Genomic DNA, 21,515 nt, shown 5'->3' with positions numbered 1-21,515 from the left:
TTTGCTTTTAGGCGAATGCCTTTTGGTTTATGGAATGCACCTGCAACATTTCAACGATGCATGATGGCAATATTCACTAATATGGTTGAAAATTTTGTTGAGGTTTTCATGTATGATTTTCTGTTTTTGGTAACACTTATGGTATTTTTTTTGAGTAATTTGGCTAAGGTACTAAAGAGATGCAAAGAGATGAATCTTGTCCTAAACTGGGAAAAATTCCATTTTATAGTTAAGGAAGGGATTGTCTTAGAGCATAAAATCTCAAAGAGAGGAATTGAAGTCAATAAAGCAAATGTGGACGTAATTGAAAGATTATCGGCCCTAATTAATGTGAAAGGAGTCAGAAGTTTCTTAGGCCATGCTGGTTTTTACCGAAGGATTATCAAAGATTTCTTGAAAATTTATAAACTATTGTGTTTGTTGTTAGAGAAAGATACAGTGTTTGATTTCAACAAAGCATGTTTAGAAGCTTTTAAAGATCTAAAAAAATAATTAACCTTAGCCCCAATAATCATTACACCTGATTGGAGCTCACCTTTTGAGTTAATGTGCGATGCAAGTGATTATGCCGTTAGAGTTGTGATAGGTCAAAGAAGAAACAAAGTGTTTCACCCTATTTACTATGCAAGTAGAACTTTGACGAGAGCCCAACTCAATTATACAGTAACTGAAAAGGAACTCTTTGCCATAGTTTTTACTTTTGACAAATTTACTGATCATGCGGCCATTAAATACTTGCTTACGAAGAAAGATGCAAAATCGAGGCTAATTCATTGGACACTGTTACTCCAAGAATTTGACCTTGAGATCCAAGACAAGAAAGGTGTCTAAAATCAAATAGCTGATAATCTGTTGAGGTTGGAGCAAGATGAGGTAACTCAATCATATGTGCATATCAATGAGAATTTCCCAGATGAACACTTATTTGAGGTCAACTGAATTCATGAAACACCTTGGTTTGCTGATTTGGCCAATTATCTTGCATGTGGAATAATTCGTCGAGAAATGACATACCAGCAAAGGAAAAAAATCCTTCATGATAGTCGATACTATTTTTGGGAGGATTCATTTTTGTTTAAACAGTGTGCAGATAATAAAATCTGAAAGTTTGTAGCTGAAAGTGAGATTGCTGAGATCTTGTATCATTGTCATTCATTTCCAAGTGGGGGACGCTTTGGTGGTTCACATACTGCAGCAAAGATTTTGCAAGCAGGTTTCTTTTGGCCTACACTATTTAAAGATGCTTATGCTTATGTGAAGAACTGTGATTAATGCCAAAAGACCGGAAATATATCAAGAAGGAATGAGATGCCCTTGACAAACATTTTGGAGATTGAATAATTCGACGTATGGGGCATTGACTTCTTAGGCCCATTTCCTACTTCACATGGGAACAAATACATCTCAGTAGCTGTGGACTATGTATCCAAGTGGGTTGAAGCTGAAGCATACCCTACAAATGATGCTAAGGTAGTCATCTGATTCCTACATAAGCATGTGTTTACATGATTTGGGACACCAAGAGCTATTATTAATGGTGAAGGTTCTCACTTTGTGAACAAATGGCTTAAGTGGTTGCTTGACAAATATGATGTGAAGCACAAGATTGCTACTACCTATCACCCCCATTCTAATGGGCAAGTTGAAAGAGTGAACCTTGAAATCAAAGGTATCCTTGAAAGGGTAGTACGACCTAGCAGAAAAGATTAATCTCGAAAGCTCGATGATGCATTATGGGCCTATCGAACAACATTTAAGACACCGTTAGGAATAACTCCTTATTGGTTAGTCTTTGGAAAGGCATGCCATTTGCCATTAGAGTTGGAGAATAGAGCTCACTAGGCTTTGAAGCAATTGAACTTTGATCTTAAGCAAACCGGTGAAGGAAGGATGTTACAACTTGATGAGTTGGAAGAATTGAGGTTGTTTTCCTACGAGAATGCCAAAATGTGTAAAGAAATATCAAAGAAATGGCATGATAGTCGTATACAACCTCGCGAGTTTAAAGAAGGTCAGAAGGTTTTGTTGTTTAATTCAAGGTTGAAGTTATTTACTAGGAAGCTTAAATACCAATGGAAAGGACCTTACATCATATATCGAGTTTATTCTTATGGAGCTATTGAATTATACGACAATTATGGAGGTACGTTTAAAGTTAATGGTCAACATCTCAAACACTACTAGGATGGTGAAGTTGAGCGAGGTGAATCCACGTTCAAATTAACAGACCCTTGATTTTTGATGAACTCATTTTGTAAATAATTAAGTAATTAGAACTTATTTTCTTAACTTAGTTCATTTAATCAATTCTCTCTAAGGAGATTGAAACTTAAGCGGGACTGATGGGACCCCTCCAACCTTTCCTGGGAATTAATTTAATGTAATTTGTTAAGAAGAAATTTTCTAATTAAGATTTAAAATTTTTAAGTTTCATTTATTCTATTTAAATTTTAAAATTTTATGTTAATAAAAGGGGTCAAATTTGGCCCAAGTACTAATCAGTTTTTTTCTTCTCCTGAGTAAGTTTGTAAATACAGTCTGAGTTTGAGGCCCACGCTAGCAAAAAAGAGGGAAAAATCCATACCTTGCCGCCACTCCCATTGCTTGCCACCAAAGTAACCCTAATGTAGCTAAATTTTTGCTACATGTTGACCTAATTTTTCCCTATATAAACCCGTCTCCATTCTACTAATTTTCATATCCCTCAAAGTAATTTGCTTCAACCCTAAAAAAGTCCCTAAATCTCCCTTTTGTGTCGTCAACCTCAAATCCCTAAAGAAGCCTAGTTCTCTTCCCTTTTTGCTGAAATCACCTATTGCCACTACAAGAAGATTGCTGAAGCATGAACTTTACTGCTGAACATCGCCATTGTTGCCGCCGTGCACCGCCGTTGCTATCGCACGCTATCATTGTCGTCGCACCATACTTGTCATCGCATAAATTTTTCCATAGCAAGTCTCTACCCACCTTGCCGATTTTCTTTTCCTCTTTTGAGCAGAAATTTTGCCGAAATTTTCGGGAAAAGATATTGTGTCTCGCAAAAGAACCAAATCTTCAAAAAATACTCTTGAAAACCCAATTTTGATCGATAAAGAAGTGAAAGAGAGATTTGATTCAATCTTCAAGCATCAACCTATGATGCCGGAAAGAGGTTTTGACTTGAAGAGTAATGATTTCATGGTTGTTCCTATACCGATTAGAAACAAAATCAATGCTCTCAAGTGGGAATGATTTTGTGATGCTCGTTCACTTCCCGATGATGAACTAGTTTGAGAATTCTATACTAGTTTGACTATGCAAAACGCTACTGAAGTTATCGTTTGAAAGAAAAAGATACCTCTTACTTCTAAGCCCATTAATGATTTGTTTAACTTACCTGATGTTGAAGAACATGAGTACTACTCTATGATGAACAACATCAATTGGGATTTTCTTCAACAAGTGCTTGATGTTGTGACAAATCCGAGATCTCAATGGATTATAAGAAAGTATAGGAGCCATTCTTGTCGAATGGAATACTAAAAACCAGTAGCAAAGGTATGGTTTTATTTCGTTTGCTATAGTTTTATGCCTCCCTCACATAGTTCCACCATCTTGATGGAATGAATGTTTTGACTATATGCAACCTTAATAGAAAATTCCATTAATATTGGGAAAATTATTCTCAAGGAGATTCATGATTGTGCTAAAAAGAAGGTAAGAAATGCTTCTGTAACAGCCCGATTTTGGGTCTAGTGAAACAGTAGTTTCGGGACAACAAATTTGAAATAGAAAAATGTATTTTTATTATATTTTTATGGTTTACATTTTTATGGAATTATTTTGTAAAAATTCTGTTTGAAAATTTTAACGTTTGGGCACTCAATTTAGTTAAAAGGAGTAACTTGTAAAAAGTGCAAAAGTTGAGTTCTATATGCTAGAGGTGCTCAATTGTTATGAATTTTTAAATTGAAGGTCCTTAAATGGTAATTAGACCATTGGATAATTTGTTGGACAAAACTGGATATGAAATAGGTGAAATAGAATATTTTTAAGTTAGGGGCATTTTGGTTATTTAGTAATTAAAATGAATTAAAAACAAAATTAAAAGCCAAATTTTGTCCATCTTCAACCCCATGGCCAAATTTCACAAGGAGAAACCATGGCTAAGGTTTTTCAAGCTTTCAAGCTCGATTATCAAAGAAAACAAGATTCAAGCCTAGAACAAGGGAAAATGAGTAAATGACGGTTAGGTCCCTCTTTGCCATTTTTGGTGTCGAAGGGTGTACGCTAGCTTGAGTTGGAGATCGCCAAAAATACGATCACACTATCAAGCTATCATGTTGGGTATAAGTGAATGCAAGCCCATTTGAATTTATGTTATGTATAGGGACTTGGTTATTTGGTGTATGAGTCATTATGATTTGGCTAAATGTATTAGCTTGTGATGGCTAAAGGTTGGATGTAATTTGTAGCCATGCAAATGAGCTTATATTGGCTAATTGGTTGTAAGCCCATATAATTATGCATGTGCATATGTCAATGTTTTGTAATGTGGTTTATATTTTCTTGATATATAATGGATATGAATTATTCATATGTTAATGCCTTTTGAATGTGAATTTAGCATGATGTGATTTGGTAAGGCATGATGTTATAATGCATGCTAGATGATGGTGTGAAAATGATATGTTATTGCTTGATGGTAGTTGTTTTGAAGGCATTTATATGCCATGAATTGTGTCATGTGATGTTGTGTAAATGTGTGCAAGTGAGGTTGGCAAAATGGATAGAAAAATAGCCTTGTATTTGTCCACACGGATAGACACACGGGCATTTGTCTAGGCCTTGTGACCTCATTTTGCACATGATGTCATAAACAGAGAGTTACACGGGCTGAGGGCATGGGCGTGTCCCAAGCCAGAAGGGCGTGTGTGATCACACGACCTACCCATATGGGCGTGTGACTCTCCAAAGTATGAAAATTTTTCTAAGTGTTGTAAAAGTTCTGAAATTTCTCGATTTAGTCCCGAACCACCCCCAATGTATGTTTTGGGCCTCATAGGCTCGTACAAGGGACAATATGTATATGAATGAATGGTTTTAAATTAGATGAAATTTTATGACCTAGTTTTGTATGAATCTTTATGTTTAAGTCCGGTAATGCCTCGTACCTTGTTCTGGCATCAGACAAAAGTAAAAGGTATTACATTTAGTGGTATCAAAGCTACGGTTTAGTCTATTCTCGAACTAACATAGCGTATGTGAGAGTCTAGCTATACATGCCATAAATAACGTAGCTTAAGTGACTTTTTGCAATGAATAAAATGAAAATTTATTTTGTGATGAGCATATTATGATTGATTGATATTCATATGAGATAATGATGAATGTGTTACTGAGATATTTAAGATTGTGTTCATGACGAATTGAAACTTAGAGATGTATGAACATAAGTTCATGACATTATGTTGTTATTGAATGCTATGCGGTATGTGTGTATATGTGAGAGTAGAAATTTTAAAGGCTTTACAATCTTTACCCCCTTACCAGTATAGTGTTATATGACGAAGTTCACAAGATTTATATTGAATAAGTCACACGTGAGGAAACTAAAGAGTTCAGTGGTGGAATAATTAATAATGTGATTAGAGATGAGAATGGTTTAGCAAGTAAATATGGTTATGAGAAAGATATTAGATTGATCTAAAGATTATTCGGACTATACAATGTCACAGTTAAAGAAGGAGTTAATCTTGGCTAATCGACTCATTTAGGTATGATGTCTAAAGACTGTACTTATCGGGAATTCTTCTGAATTGATTTTTGTTAATGAGTGGAATATTATGGAATTAGTGATGACAGAATTAGTTATAGGAATAATGTTTGAATTGTAAATATGTTTGAGTAAGACAGTTAAAGTTGAGTAATTTATGACTATCTCTTCCGGGCATTCTATGCGTTCATACATTCTCAGAGGCATATGAAATTGCTTGTTTCCTGATGAAATTCTTATTGTATAAGAATGTTAGTTAACTAAAATGTTTGATGAAAGCATCATTGGTCTGATTGATTTATGATTGGCATTTCTCTATCTTTCTTTGGTATTTTATTCCGTTACATTTGAGATCAAAGTCAACAGTGAGATTCATTTGAGGCTATTATTCTATTTATACTGGTTGTCACTCTGAAATATATATATTGGAAATTATATTCTTTTGGTTATAACTGATTTCAGAGTGTATAAGCAGTGTTTTCTTTTCTTCTAGTTTTCTCGGAGGAATCCTCAAGACTCTCTATTGTTTCTTATGGGTTGTGTTCTAAGACTTCTAGTATGGTCTTATATCTCGGATTTCATTATCTCGATTTTTTTATCACCCTTACTGTTAAATTAATCAAACATGGCTTATCTTTAAAGTATATCCATTGGCTGGTTATAACTACGACTATTATGGTTATATTTCTGATTTGACCATAGGAATGTGATGATATGGATATTCGGATTTCTCTAGATTTTGTTAAAGAATCTGACATCGGCAAAAGCATAGATAGTGAAAACTCAAGCTCAAATTGTATATTGGTTTTCTTTACTTAGGTAATCTTGATTATTACCAGTGAATTCAAATAAGATGTTATGTTTTGTTTGAGCTAATATAGTAGCAAATATCTGTGACTAGCATATTGAAAATATTGTGGAAAATTGTATGTTTGAGCTGTCCTAATGACATGAAGAAGTGATTACTGTGGAATGTTATTATTGAATAGTTGAGATCGACCCAGTTGTTTGCATTTGAACGAGCTGGTCAGTTGGATAGTAATTTGAGTAGCATGCATTTAAGTTTATCCTCATGTATGGAAGAAAAATTTGTACATTTATGAGTATATAGACGGATAGTCTAATATAGAGAATTCATGTTCTAAAAAGTATGATACAGAGATATACCTATTGGATTGTTCTAATCGAATGATGCTAATATGAGCTAAAGTTGTTTTGATTGATAAGTTTATCACAATCATGAAAGTTGAATGGTCTAATTTGTGTTAGCAAAGTTCTAAACAGTTGAAGGTATTGTTAATCGAAGCACTAGTTATGGGTTCGGTTTGAATTAAGTAAAGAATTTGTGATTTTTCATTAATGTATTATTGAACGGAAAATCCTTGTTTATTTTCTGAGTGCTGGTTACATGATTAACCTTGGTTACATGATTAACCTTATCTGATGTTGGTCTAATTCCAGCTGAATTAAAAGCTAAAGTGATGTTTTTTTTGCGAGTTTGAGAAGCTCAGAAATGTGTTAGTAAATTGCAAACTAAATGAGTACAGTATGAGTTGGCTTTTGATTCTGAATTTCAAGTCAAATCTGATTACTGTTATTTTTATTCTGAGATAGAATTTACATATCGAGGAACTCATGACTTATGCAGAGAATTTTGTACAGAGCTTATAGAAGTATCTTGACTGTTCATCCAAAAAGTAATAAAAAGTATAGTGATTTGAAGTAAATGTTCTAATATAGAGATATGAAACCCAGTATTTTTGACTTTGTGTTGAGATGTTGATTTGTCAATAGGATAAAGTCAATGTCAAGTGTATTTAGGATTTATACTGTCAGTGATGATATTGAAATGATAATAAGATAGGGTTATTATAAATTTCATATCGGGATTCCCTCATCTCCAAAATAAAAGAGATGCTAGTTGGGTTCTTGTCAAGCGTTTAACGAAATTCAGATAATTACTTCAGTACGTACGGATTTCTTATTTATCAGAGTTGGCCGAGTTATATGTTTCTGGGCAGTTAACTTCCATAAAGTGTCAATCTCTGTTATTTTCAGATAGAAGTTTGAGGGTTATATCATGGCTATGGAAAAAACTACAGAAAAACCAAAACACAAGGCTAAGTTGAATTGTGATTTTAATAAAAAGGTGAAAGCAATTCGTGAAAGTTGAAAATAGTTTGAGATTGACATAAAAGTTATACAGATTTGAAACTTAAAGATATTAGATTTTAGATCGATGACAAGGTGTTTCTGAAAGAATCACCTTGAAGAGGATTATTCGATAAGCTTCAGGAAATTTCAAGAAAAGATGCCAAACCTCTTTCTTGGTAAGATTTTCGGGGATGAAAATCCCTAAAGGGGAGAATTGTAATAGCTAGATTTTGGGTCTAGTCGGGACAGTGGTTTTGGGACCACAAATCTGACGTAGAAAATTGTGTTTTTATTATATTTTTATGGTCTACATTTTTATGGAAAATTTCGTTCGAAAATTTTAACGTTTGGGCAGTCAATTTAGTGAAAAAGACTAAATTGTAAAATGTGCAAAAGTTGAGTTCTATATGCTAGAGGTGCCCAATTGTTATGAATTTTTAAATTAAAGGTCCTTAAATGGTAATTAGACCATTGGATAATTTGTTGGACACAAATGGACATGAAATAGGTGAAATAGAATATTTTTAAGTTAGGGGCATTTTGGTCATTTAGTAATTAAAATGAATTAAAAACAAAATTAAAAGCCAAATTTTGTTCATCTTCAGCACCATGGCCAAATTTCACAAGAAGAAACCATGGCTAGGGTTTTTCAAGCTTTCAAGCTCGATTATCAAAGAAAATGAGATTCGGGTCTAGGACGAGGGAAAACGAGTAAATGATGGTTAGGTCCTCTTTGCCATTTTTGGAGTCGAGGGGTGTATGCTAGCTCGAGTTGGAGATTGCCGGAGATACTATCACACTATCAAGCTATCATGTTGGGTATAAGTGAATGCAAACCCCTTTGAGTTTATGGCATGTATAGGGACTTGGTTATTTGGTGCATGAGTCATTATGATTTGGCTAAATGTATTAGCTTGTGAAGGGTAAAGGTTGGATGTAATTTGCAGCCATGCAAATGGGCTGATATTGGCTAATTGGTTGTAAGCTCCATACAATTATGCATGTGCATATGTCAATGTTTTGTGATGTGGTTTATATTTTCTTGATATATAATGGATATGAATTTATTCATATGTTAATGCCTTTTGAATGTGAATTTAGCATGAAGTGATTTGGTAAGGCATGATGTTATAATGCATGCTAGATGATGGTGTGAAAATGATATGTTATCGCTTGATGGTAGTTGTTTTGAAGGCATTTATATGCCATGAATTGTGTCATGTCATGTTGTGTGAATGTATGCAAGTGAAGGTGGCAAAATGGCTAGGAAAATAGCCTTGTATTTGTCCACACGGATAGACACACGGGCGTGTGTCTAGGCCGTGTAACCTCATTTTGCACATGACGTCATAAATGGAGAGCTACATAGCCTGAGGGCACAGGCATGACCCAAGCCAGATGAGCATGTGTGATCACACGGCCTACCTACACGAACGTGTGACTCTCCAAAGTATGAAAATTTTTCTAAGTGTTGTAAAAGTTCCAAAAGTTCTCGGTTTAGTCCCGAAACACCCCTAATGTATGTTTTGGGCCTTGTAGGCTAGTATAAGGGAGAATATGTATATGCATGAATGGTTTTAAATTGGATGAAATTTTATGACCCGGTTTTGTATGAATGCTTATGTTTAAGTCTGGTAATGCCTCGTACCCTGTCCTTGCGTCGGACACTGGTAAGGGGTGTTACAGCTTATTTCCCATCATTAATCACTTCACTTTGTTTAAGGACCCATGTGAAAACACAATTGAATCTGAAGGGGCGATATGTTTAAGGATACATTACAAATTATGATCTTGAAAGATTAGTAGAGAAGGTGCATGAGTTGAATCAAGGTGAGCTAGAAGAGCCAACTGAGCCAGATACCAAGAACTCAACAGATGGAACTGAGGCTGAAGCTAATTTAGTTACAGACACTGAAGAGGAAGAATCTGACAATGAACCAAACAGTCCTAAACCAGTTGAAGGATCTGAAAACCCTGAACCAAGGGTTGAGCCGGAAAAACTAGTCAGGCTAAATGTTGAACCTGAACCTACAACTCCTATGCTGACTTCTGCAAGTGCTTCAAAGAAATCGGACTTGTCAATTTTGATGGATATGTGCAAGTTCATGCACAATCAACAACAAACTTACTGGAAATATGAAAAAATTAGAGATGACTCAATTCAAAATTCTTTTAAGAATATCTCTAATACTTTTGTTCCTAAGTTCCCAGATGCTATCTTTGAGACATAGATGGAGGATATTACGATGCAAGCGAAGATGGAGCTAAAGAAGACAAGGGGAATGAGTCAGAGAAATAAAATGGGGGATTCTTGTCTTTTTATTTATTTAATTATTTTTAGGTCTTTAGGAATTTATTTCTTTCATAATTAGGATTTAATTTCTGCAGAATAAAAACATAACAAACATGAATAAACTTAACACTTCTTTAGAAAGAAAAAGACTAAGTGATGTGGTAATAGGAATGAACATGTCTAGGATTGGATTATTAGGAAAGACTTGGTATTTAAGCAGTCTTAATGACTCATCTCTCTTTCCTTACAACCCTACTTGGTGTTTAGTTTTCATTCATTACTTTGTTCTGGCAATAAGGACATTGCTTCTTTTTAAAGGGGGTAAGGCAAATAAATTGCTCAAATTTTTTATTTTTCAAGTATGTTTCAATCATTTCTTTCATAAGTATGTTTTAATAAATGAATGTTTAGAGACATTTTTTGTTATTGAGATAGTTTCTATGCAAGTATGAATGATGATTTTATCTGAGTGAAAGTATGTTATCATGACGAATAGAATGCTTGTATGATCTTAGCCTTAGTAATGTTTGCCATGAAAACTTAGTTTCTTTTGAGATTAGACATGCATGAAGGTTTATATCTTTAGAATTGACTTAGTAACTTTCCTGAGGCGAAATCCTAGGGGACATAAAAATCTAAAATGATATAGGCATTATTTCTTTGGATTGTTTGAGCCTTTTCAAGCCAACTCTATGATATTAGACCCTTGAAACTGTAATTTTGAGCTTAAAAGGATATTTATTACAATGAACCTACATTATAAGCCACATTACCATCTTTTAAATTTATCCTAATTTTGTGCAATCATCTTAACTAAAGTTGTCTTGGTAATCAACACTTGAGGAAATTTTCAAAAAGATGTATGTGCTCATGCTTAAAAAAAAGACCGAAGTTTGCTCAATCTCCAAAAAGAAAAAATGTATGAGCTTGAGTTCAAAATAAGTTTGACGGTGTTCTAAAGGTTCACTTAAAGAAAAGGATTGTATTACAAGAAAACCAAGACAAAGTTAAAGGTTAAGATTTTGAAACCGAAATATCTCATCTCTTAAAATCCCTCTCTTTAACTGAGCCCCATTACAACCTTATAAAAGACCTATTGATTTGATGATTATGTCACCTATATTAGTGGAGAGGAAGTCCTAATTTCAACATATGAAGATCATAAATAAACCTTATGATTGTTTGCTTAATTGATAAGAAATTATGTTGAATGAAGAATGTTATCTATGGCTATGACATACATACAAACTATGATTCATATTGGTATATTTTGAAACTTAGTATAAAATTCTCAAAATGTTTGCATATGAATTACTTGTTAATAAAGAAGATCGATGAGCATGAAGTCACTAATGCATGATTATGGGACAAAGATTGATGCTGCTTACACAATTAGCAATTTTGCTTTAACAAAACCTTTTGCTATGCATAAACATTTCTCGGGACTAGCAACGATTTAAGTTTAGAGGTGTGTAAATTGAAAAATATATAGGATTTCTCCTATGTAATTTATCACCTTTTTTTACTTAAATTCGTTGTTAAAACTAAGTAATTGTTTAATAAATTGATGAAATATGTGAAAAAATGAAAATAGCACATAGAAAATATTAAAATGTAATTTTATGCTTTATTATATAGTTTTCATGCAATAAATGGCTTAATTTATATTAATTTGAACATATTATATTTTTAAGACATAAAATGGGCCATGCATGATTAAATTAAATAATAAAATATAAAATCATATTTAATAATTCATTTTAAAATATTTCATTAATAATTTGGATTTTAATTAATTAATTAAATTGGATAAATTTTATTCTTTAGTCCTCTAATTTGTTGATTTATTTTGGACAGGTCTAATAGCTTTGATGGATTATAAAACCGTCCAAATTGGAGAGCAAGTCAACCCAATTTTCGGCTACACTTGGCTGTCCACATAAACCACTTTTTGGTTTAATTGCACAAGGTCCTTGCAATGTTGAAGAAATTAGAGATTTATCTAAATATTTGCACTTGACCTAGTCTCAGTCCTGAGTTGTTGTGGCACTTAAATTGAGAAAAAAATCAAGCAAAAATCAGCTCAATTTCCTCAATTCATGGCCGACCACCCTTTGAAGATGCTAGAAGAGATGAAACCTCCTATTTTTAGCAAACTATCTTCCTTTCTTCACCTACAAATATGACCCCTTTATTCCCTCATTCATAATCCTTGATCACGTTATTTCATGATAGGTTTTAAATATTTATAATTAATCATTCTTGAAACTAGCTATTATCACGATGTAGGCAAGTGTACCTATCGAACAGTAGTATAGTTTTAGCAAGATTGGATTGTTGAACCCAAAGGAACTAAAAGTACCAGTAATGACTGTCTTTTTATTATCTAGCCTAAGAATAAAGAGGTTTTTGTTTTAACCAACTAATTATCTAAACTAAGAATTCACAGAGAATAGAATTGGGGAATTGCTTTTGGGAAAATCGATTGAATTAGGACAATACCTAAGGAAAAATCCACCTAGTCTGCACTTGTTATTATGACTCCGAATCGGACGATTTATTCATTTAACTTGTTCCGTACAGATCCCTAAGTTATGTTATTATCCCTATTCAAGACTAATAATGTCTAATCCGTAGATTGAATAATTGAGACTTTTCTCTAATTAACACCTTAGGGTTGCATTAACTCGATCTACGGATCCCCTTATTAGGTTTAACCCTAATACGGCAAAATCTTGTCACCCTATGTCTAGGCGCGCAATCAACTCCGCTTAATTATGACAAATGTACTCTTAGATAGGGTCTATTACTCCTTTGAATAAGATCTTATCTTGAATCAGTATCCCGTGATATCAAAACAAGAATTAAGAACACATAATTAAGAACAAGTTAAATATTTATCATACAATTCAGAAAATAATAACAAGATTCGTCTCAGGTTTCATTCCCCTTAGGTATTTAGGGGTTTTAGTTCATAACTAAATAAGAAAACATCTTAGAATAATAAAGAATACAAAACATAAAGAAAACCTGAAACTCCTGAAGGGAAAATTAAGGGGAGATCTTCAGTCTTGATGGTGAATCCGACTTCTGAGATGGATCAATCGGGTTTCTTGGAGTAATTCCTTACTCCCTATTATGTGCCTCCATTTTATTCCTCCTTTAGGGTGTTTTTATAGGCTTTGGAATGCCTAAGAGCCCTCAAAATTAGCCTTTTCTGAATTGGATTCAACTTGGGCTCGGCAGGGACATGCCCGTGTACGATTACTTCAGGCCGTGCTCGAGCCAGCCAAATTGACACGGCCGTGTGGTCTGCCCGTGTGAGGAGGTCCAGGCCGTGTTGATTTCATACTTTGGCCCATTTTCTCCTATTTTGGCCCGTTTCTCATTCCTTTCACTCTCCTATGCTCTCCTAAGTATAAAACATGAAATTAAAGCATTAGAAGCATCGAATTCACCAATTCTAACAGGAAATCATCCATAAAATGCGTTAAACATGGGGTAAAAATATGTATAAATTACGATTTATCAAATACCCCTACACTTAAGCATTTGCTTGTCCTCAAGCAAAATTCTCAACTCATAATCAAATTAAATTCTTCTCAACTTATAATTTCTATCGATAATATCTCAAAATAATTCATAGGTAATCATACATTGAGAATTCAACTAAAAGAACATAAAAGTTTCAAACATTCCAAGTTGAGTATTTAATCATGCAAACATAGTTGTCTCCCTTCATCTAAGTAATTACCTTTGATTCAGAATATCATAGGGTTTCACATTCTCACTAAAGATTCACTCAAATCACTCAAGGTGTTTAAGGACAATAAATGAAGCACTCAATAGTAAATAATGAAAAGTCTTTACCATAGGCTTGCATGAAAATCAAATCTCCACCACTATAATTTAAGATGATACATGAATCAAAAGGTCTTTAGAGGGTTGTTATAAGGCTTGGTGAGGGGGTGTGGTCATAACCTGAAAGAAAGGGTTAGAATCGAGATCGAATTGAAAAATTGCCTAACTAGAAAAAGAGTTAATATCACTTGCGTACAACAAAGCTTCTTCTCAGAATATGGAATTACTAATGTGTATACATAGTTTTTTTTCTTTTAAGAACAAGTTAAATAACGTAGACTAACTATTAAGAACAAGACATAGCTAGGCAATTTATTCAACTCAAATCTCAACAAAAATAAGGATTAATTTAGGGGATTTCAACAATAATTGGTTAAGGGTTAATATTAAGGGTAATACAGGAAATGGCTTGTTAGGCTCAAGGGGGTTTACTAAGGGTTAATAGTGGAGGTAGGCTTTTCATGGCATAAGTGGGTTAATCCTAAGTGCCTTAATCATTTTGACATATCAAATCAAATGGTGTGGTCTCGACATGCATAATCAAGCAAGTTCTAGAATAACAGTTCAATACTGACGCACTCAAAGCAATAATAAAAGTGAGCATGAAAGAATTAATAGATGCTCAAAAGTATAAAAAATCTCACAAAAATTATGGCTTTTTGATGTTTAAAACTTGTGAATTCCAACTCAAAGTAATACCTAAACTTTGGGGAAACAACCTAAGATCTTAAATTCTTAAGAATCAACTTATCATGCTTGATTCTCTAATGTCTTAAAGTTTAAACAATCAATGCATAAATGCATATGTTTTAATTCAAGATATGTCAATCAAAATCATAAATCAATCAAAATTTATCCTAAATACGATATGAGAGCTTTTCAAGAGAACAAGGTAGCCGTTTAGGGATTTTTTTGATAATGAAATAAATACCCCCACACACTTAAGATGTACATTGCCCTCAATGTACAAAGATAGATATTATAGTATAAAAATAAGATCGGGAGAGAAGTGAAACTTCCTGTATGATGAATTCCTCCAATTGGAGTTTTGGAGAGTGATCGGTTCGAGAGTCAAGGAGGATACTCTGGCAGTCATAGAGGTTCATTAGTCCATAAGTCCTGTGCCAAAAGAATATTATATCTAGTGGTAGCTATGGTCGTGGTCGATCAGGACATGGCAATCGTGAATAATCTTTCCCAGTGGAATTGTTAGTTCCTATGCGATGATGAGCTTAAGAGCTCTATATAACTATGATAAAATCAAGAACTTTTTAGGGGATATTAGGAAGAATAATTACTCATAAAGAAATAACCGAAATTGATAATTAAAAATAAAATTCTAAAATCTAATAATTAAAATAAAAAGTAGTTTTAATAAAAATTAAAAACATAAAATAATAAATAAATGTTTTTAAACATCTTCATCTTTGGATGGTTCATGAGGTGGGTCGGCAATGAGATGTGGAGGTGCTGACAAATTTTCTTTAGAGTAGCATCAATGTTGTCAAATCGTTGAAAACACTGCTGCTCGAATCTAGTAATGCACTCAGAGATGTCAGTATATGAAGCCGCCGCATGAACTGGACGAGAGGGTGGTGGTGGCTGAGTCGGTGGGTCCTCGTGCTGTGGAGGGACATCATCAGGAATGTCCTCGTAGGCTTCCTCCTCGACAGATTGGGTGAGACGATATTAAGGAGGGTAGGTTCCTCAGCGCCTCTCGATCATCCTCATGCTAAGCATGCTCAAGATGCCTTGTCGAGACATTTGGCCGATGAGGGTAAGGGATGATTCTTGGGCCACGGTGCTGAGGAGCCCGAAGTGTCGAGCCAACTAAGTAACATAGGGGCCAATGGAGATGACCTCCTTCCTATGTCGCTCCGTCTAGTGGTGAATCGCGAGGGTGATGAAATAGGCGAGGTCGATGACCTGCCCGTTCGACATACACCACAAGAAGTAGGCGTCGTGAGTGTTGACGACGCCAGTGCTCTCTCACCTCCCTATAATCGTGTGAGCCAAAATGGCATATAGGTACCTCAGAGATGGTGGGAGAACTGATGCCTAGGAGCGGCTAGGATTGTAAGAGGCTGTGCCAGGGGCCAAAGTGTGCCAGCACTTCGAGGGAGAGAAATGTTTGTGGTGAGTGAGAGCATGTAGTTCATTCTCCTCCTTGAACTCCTCCGTATATAAGCCCAGTGCAACACCAAACTCTGGGACGCTTAGTTGGCAGACCAACCTGCCTAGGCGAAACTGGACCGTGCCAGGATCATTGTAATTTGCCATTACGGTCTGAAGATGGAACGTTAAGCATAGTTCTATTGTGAGTTCGAGGTATGTTGGTTTGATGATCCCAAAGAATAGCTCCCAAGGGTCAGTGGTTAGGAGGGCCTGAATCGCATCAGCCAACTGAACTTGTTCTATGGCAGCCTAGTCGATGCAGTGGCTTGCAATGAAAGGTTGAGCCCGAAGTATTTGGGAAAGCTCTTCTTGGGAGAGGGTGACGAATTTTCGTGGTTGGACCCGTGGAAGATGACGCTTCCTTCCATTTCTTAGAAGTAGGTATGGCAGTTTTCTTTCCTCGTGAAGACAACATGGTACCTACGATCAAAAACCATTAATTCATTTTGAGGAATGATCAAAGTAAAATGAAGATGATTTGTAAATAACAATCATAATGTTAGCAACTACTAAGACTAACAAGTCATTCAAAGCAATCAATTGTATGGCATAAAAACTGGCAACAAATTTCATGGAATGAAATGTCTGTGACGGATTAAATGTTAACACTAAAGGCATGAGTATATATATTGTTCTAATCATGAATATTTACTTCTAACTAATCAAATAAAGTAGAGAAATCATATAATGAGTAAGAATTTTAGCATGAAAAAGGTAATAACTATTTTAGATATAACATTTGTATGATAAAAATAAGAAAGGAACATGAAAATTTTCATATTATTATGATAAATAGCCCTAGAAATTAGTAAGAATAAACAAGAAAAGAGTGAACAAACGCTAAAAAGAGGAGAATGGGCATCAAAAACGGAGTTGGAGGCGGCGCACGGGCATGGAAAGGAGGCCATGTGGAATTCCAGTGGCTAAGGTTAGGGTTTTTGAGTGGGGAAGACAATGAATAGTGCAGGGTATTTATAGATTTTGCGGCACACAGCCTGGGAACACTCTCGTGGTCCCCAATTTTATCCCGTGTGATTCGTGAATTTTGAATTTGGGCACGTTTGACATTTAGTACACGCCTGTGTTCCTTGGGCGTCTAGGTACACACGGTCGTGTCGCACGGCTGTGTCTGAAGTTATTCGCTTCTCCCACACCCGTGTATTCAGACCCACGCCCGTGTCAATCTAACAAGTTCGACCACGGGTGCTAGACAATGGCGTGTCGCATGCCCGTGCTGTTTTAACAGGTTCACCCACGGTTCTTCCACACGGGCGTGTCTCACCCCCGTGTTGTTTTGGGAGGTTCGACCATGGCCATGTCACACGGCCGTGGCATTTTATCGCAGCCTGTGTTTGGGAAAAATTATTGTCCTGTTTTCACACGGCCTTAAGCATGCCTGTGCTCTTGGCCGTGTCCCTGTGGAAAACCTGTATTCAAGAGCTCCGTTACTAAGTTAGATGTTGAAGACTAAATTTTAAAGAAGTTGATACAGTTAGTGCTCGGGTTACCTCCCAAGAAGCACTTATTTATAGTCTAAGCTCGACTTACCTCTCCGTTGAATGATCATGGTGGTTTGAGGAGTTTATACTCCTCATTCCTGCTATTAATCTCATCAAAGTAAGGTTTTAAATGGGTGTTGTTTATCTTAAAAGTGCCAAACTTGGGATGACTCACATCGACCGTACCGAATGGGAAAATGCTAAGTACCGTAAGAGGGATTTCTTCATTTGATGTGGTAGCGACAATGTGGGGATCTGTGGAATCTAATAAGACTCTATCTCCAACCTTAAGTTGATTTGGAAAGGGATTAAGCTTGTTCTGTCATAGATTCGGTTTGTCAGGTATTCTCAGTTTATGCATCAGCCATTCATCTAGCTCCTCAATTTTTAGACTTCGATCTTCATGAATGGGTCCTCTACTATTGCTTACGAATGACTCATGTGCTTCCTTTAGACTCATTTCCTGCAAAGTAGGTTGTACCATATTGTCAGTTTTAATAGAATGGACTAAACGATCACCTTCAATTTTCGATGCGTTGCCAGAATTGCGAGCTTGAAGAGTGATTGTTTCGTCTCCCACACAAAGTGTGAGTTCACCCATGCCAACATCAATAATTGTTTTATCAGTTGCTAAAAAGGGCCTTCCTAGAATTAAAGGAGTGTTGCTATCCTCTTCTATGTTTAGAACAATGAAGTTAATGGGAAATATAAATTTATCAATTTTAACTAGCACATTTTCAATAATACCCCTAGGAAATCTTATAGTTTTATCTGCTAATTGGATGCTCATCCTAGTCTGTTTGGGTTTCCCAAGACCTAATTGTTTGAACATTTTGTAAGGCATGACGTTAATACTAGCCCCCAAATTAGCTAATGCATTATTAACATCTAAACTACCAATTAAGCAAGGAATTGTAAAACTCCCTGGATCTTTAAGTTTGTTGGGTAGTTTATTCTGGAGAATAGCTAAGCAAACTGTGTTTAGCTTAACATGCGATGCCTCATCCATCTTCCACTTATTTGCTAAAAGCTCCTTTAAAAATTTCATTGCGTTTGGCATATGTGATAGAGCTTCAATAAACGGTAAGTTAATATGTAATTTTTTTAAGAGTTTGAGGAATTTACCAAATTGTTCATTTGAGCGGTCTTTCCTTGTCGCGTTGGGGTATGGCACACGGGGTTTATTTTTGACATTCACTGATTTGTTTTCATTGTGATCTACCTTACCTTGACCTTTGCTTACCACAGTTTCTTGCCTCAGTTCTGGCTCAGGCTCAACAAATCCTTCTTCATCTTGAACGTTAATCGTGTTGAGCTGTTCCCTTGGGTTAGGTTCAATATTATTTGGCAAGCTCCCTTGTGGTCGTTCGGAGATTAGTTTGGAAAGCTGGCCTATCTGATTTTCGAGCCCTTGGATTAACGCTTGCTGATTTTTAAGTGCTATTTTGGTGTTCTGGAAACTAGTTTATGACTCCGAGATAAACTTTGTGAGCATCTCTTCAAGGGTCGGCTTCTTTTCCTGTTGATATGGTGGCTATTGGTAGCCCAGATGTGGTTGTGGTCTTTGACTTCCTTGACTGCCCCACGAGAAATTGGGGTGGCTCCTCCAACCTGCATTGTAAGTGTTACTATATGGATTGTTTTGAGGTCGAGGATTATTACCCATGTAATTTAATTGCTCGTTATTGATGTTGTGGCCATAAGGTTGGTATTCCGAATGGCTTGTTCCACCTCCACTTGCTTCGCATTGCATTACTAGGTGAACCTGTGAAGAACTAAGCAAACCATCAGTCTTTTTATTCAAGAGTTCTACCTGATTAGAGAGCATGGTGACCGAATCGACGTTATAAACATAGGCTGTTTTCGTTGGCTTTGTCCTCATGACTTGCCACTGATAGTTATTCAATGACATCTCCTCTATAAACTCATACGCATCTTCAGGTGTTTTATTATTGATGGTTCCGCCAGCAGCTGTGTCAACCATTTGTCGAGTCGAAGGATTCAGGCCATTATGGAATGTTTGAACCTGAAGCCAAAGTGGTAACCCATGGTGAGGGTACCTTCTCAAAAGGTATTTGTATCTCTCTCATTCATCATAGAGTGTTTCTAAATCCATCTGCACAAAAGAAGAGATATCATAACGTAATTTAGCCGTTTTAGCCGGTGAAAAATATTTTAATAGAAATTTTTCGGTCATTTGTTCCCAAGTAGTGATTGACCCTCGTGGTAATGAGTTCAACCATTGTTTAGCTTTGTTCTTCAATGAAGAAGGGAATAACCGAAGATGAATGGCATCATCAGAAACACCATTAATTTTAAATGTATCGCATAGTTCTAAGAAGTTGGATAAATGAGCATTGGGATCCTCATCCTAAAAACCATCAAACTGAACAAATTCCTGTATCATTTGAATAGTGTTAGGTTTTAGTTCAAAAGTATTTGCAGCTACAGCAGGTCTAACTATGCTTAATTCGGCTCCTGTTAAAAAAGGTTTAGCATAATCATACATAGTGCACGGAGCAGGATTTTGATTAACTGAAATTGTAGGAGGTAGCTAATTGTCTTGGTTTTCAGCCATCTCTTCGGTTGGAGGGTGAGTATCATCTTCTTGCTCGTTCTCTGTGTATCTTAGGCTTCGCCTTATTTCTCTTTGGTTTCTACAGACTGTGCAATCGATTTTTTCATCAAAAAGTAGTGGTCCTGATGGGTTTCTTCTAGTCATAAACTATAAAAACCTGTCAGAAGAAAGAAAAAGAAAATTAGTAAATTAGAATAAAATTAAAAATGAAATTAGATTGCAAGAAAAATAAATGGCTAAAGTAATAAAAATTGAGTGTTCCTAATATTTTAGTTCCCCGGCAATGGCGCCAAAAACTTGATCGCGTTATTTCGAGATAGGTTTTAAATATTTATAATTTATCATTCTTGAAACTAACTATTATCGCGAAGTAGGCAAGTGTACCTATCGAACAGTAGTATAGTTTTAGCAAGACCGTGTTGTCGAACCCAAAGGAACTAAAAGTACAAGTAATAACTGTCTTTTTATTATCTAGCCTAAGAATAAAGAGGTTTTTGTTTTAACTAACTAATTATCTAAACTAAGAATTCACAGAGAATAGAGTTGGGGAATTGCTTTTGGGAAAATCGATTGAATTAAGACAATACCTAAGGAAATTCCACCTAGACTGTACTTGTTATTCTAACTCCGAATTGGACGATTTATTCATTTAACTTGTTCCGTACAGATCCCTAAGCTATGTTATTATCCCTATTCAAGACTAATAACGTCTAATCCCTAGATTGAATAATTGAGATTTTTCTCTAATTAACACCATAGGGTTGCATTAACTCGATCTATGGATCCCCTTATTAGGTTTCACCCTAATCCGGCAAAATATTGTCACCCTATGTCTAGGTGAGCAATAAACTCCGATTAATTATGACAAATGTACTTTTAGACAGGGTCTATTCCTCCTCTAAATAAAAGTTTATCTTGAATCAATATCCTGAGATATCAAAACAAGAATTAAGAACACATAATTAAGAACAAGTTAAATATTTATCATACAATTAAGAAAATAATAACAAGATTCGTCTTAGGTTTCATTCCCCTTAGGTATTTAGAGGTTTTAGTTCATAACTAAATAAGAAAACATCTTAGAATAATAAAGAATACAAAACATAAAGAAAACCCAAAACTCTTGAAGGGGAAATGGAGGGGAGATCTTCAGTCTTGATGGTGAATTCGGCTTCTAAGATGGATCAATCGGCTTTCTTG

This window comes from Gossypium hirsutum, chromosome A11, assembly GCF_007990345.1.
Source record: "Gossypium hirsutum isolate 1008001.06 chromosome A11, Gossypium_hirsutum_v2.1, whole genome shotgun sequence".
NCBI classification, from domain to species: Eukaryota; Viridiplantae; Streptophyta; class Magnoliopsida; order Malvales; family Malvaceae; genus Gossypium; species Gossypium hirsutum.
This window is presented reverse-complemented; position numbering follows the sequence as displayed.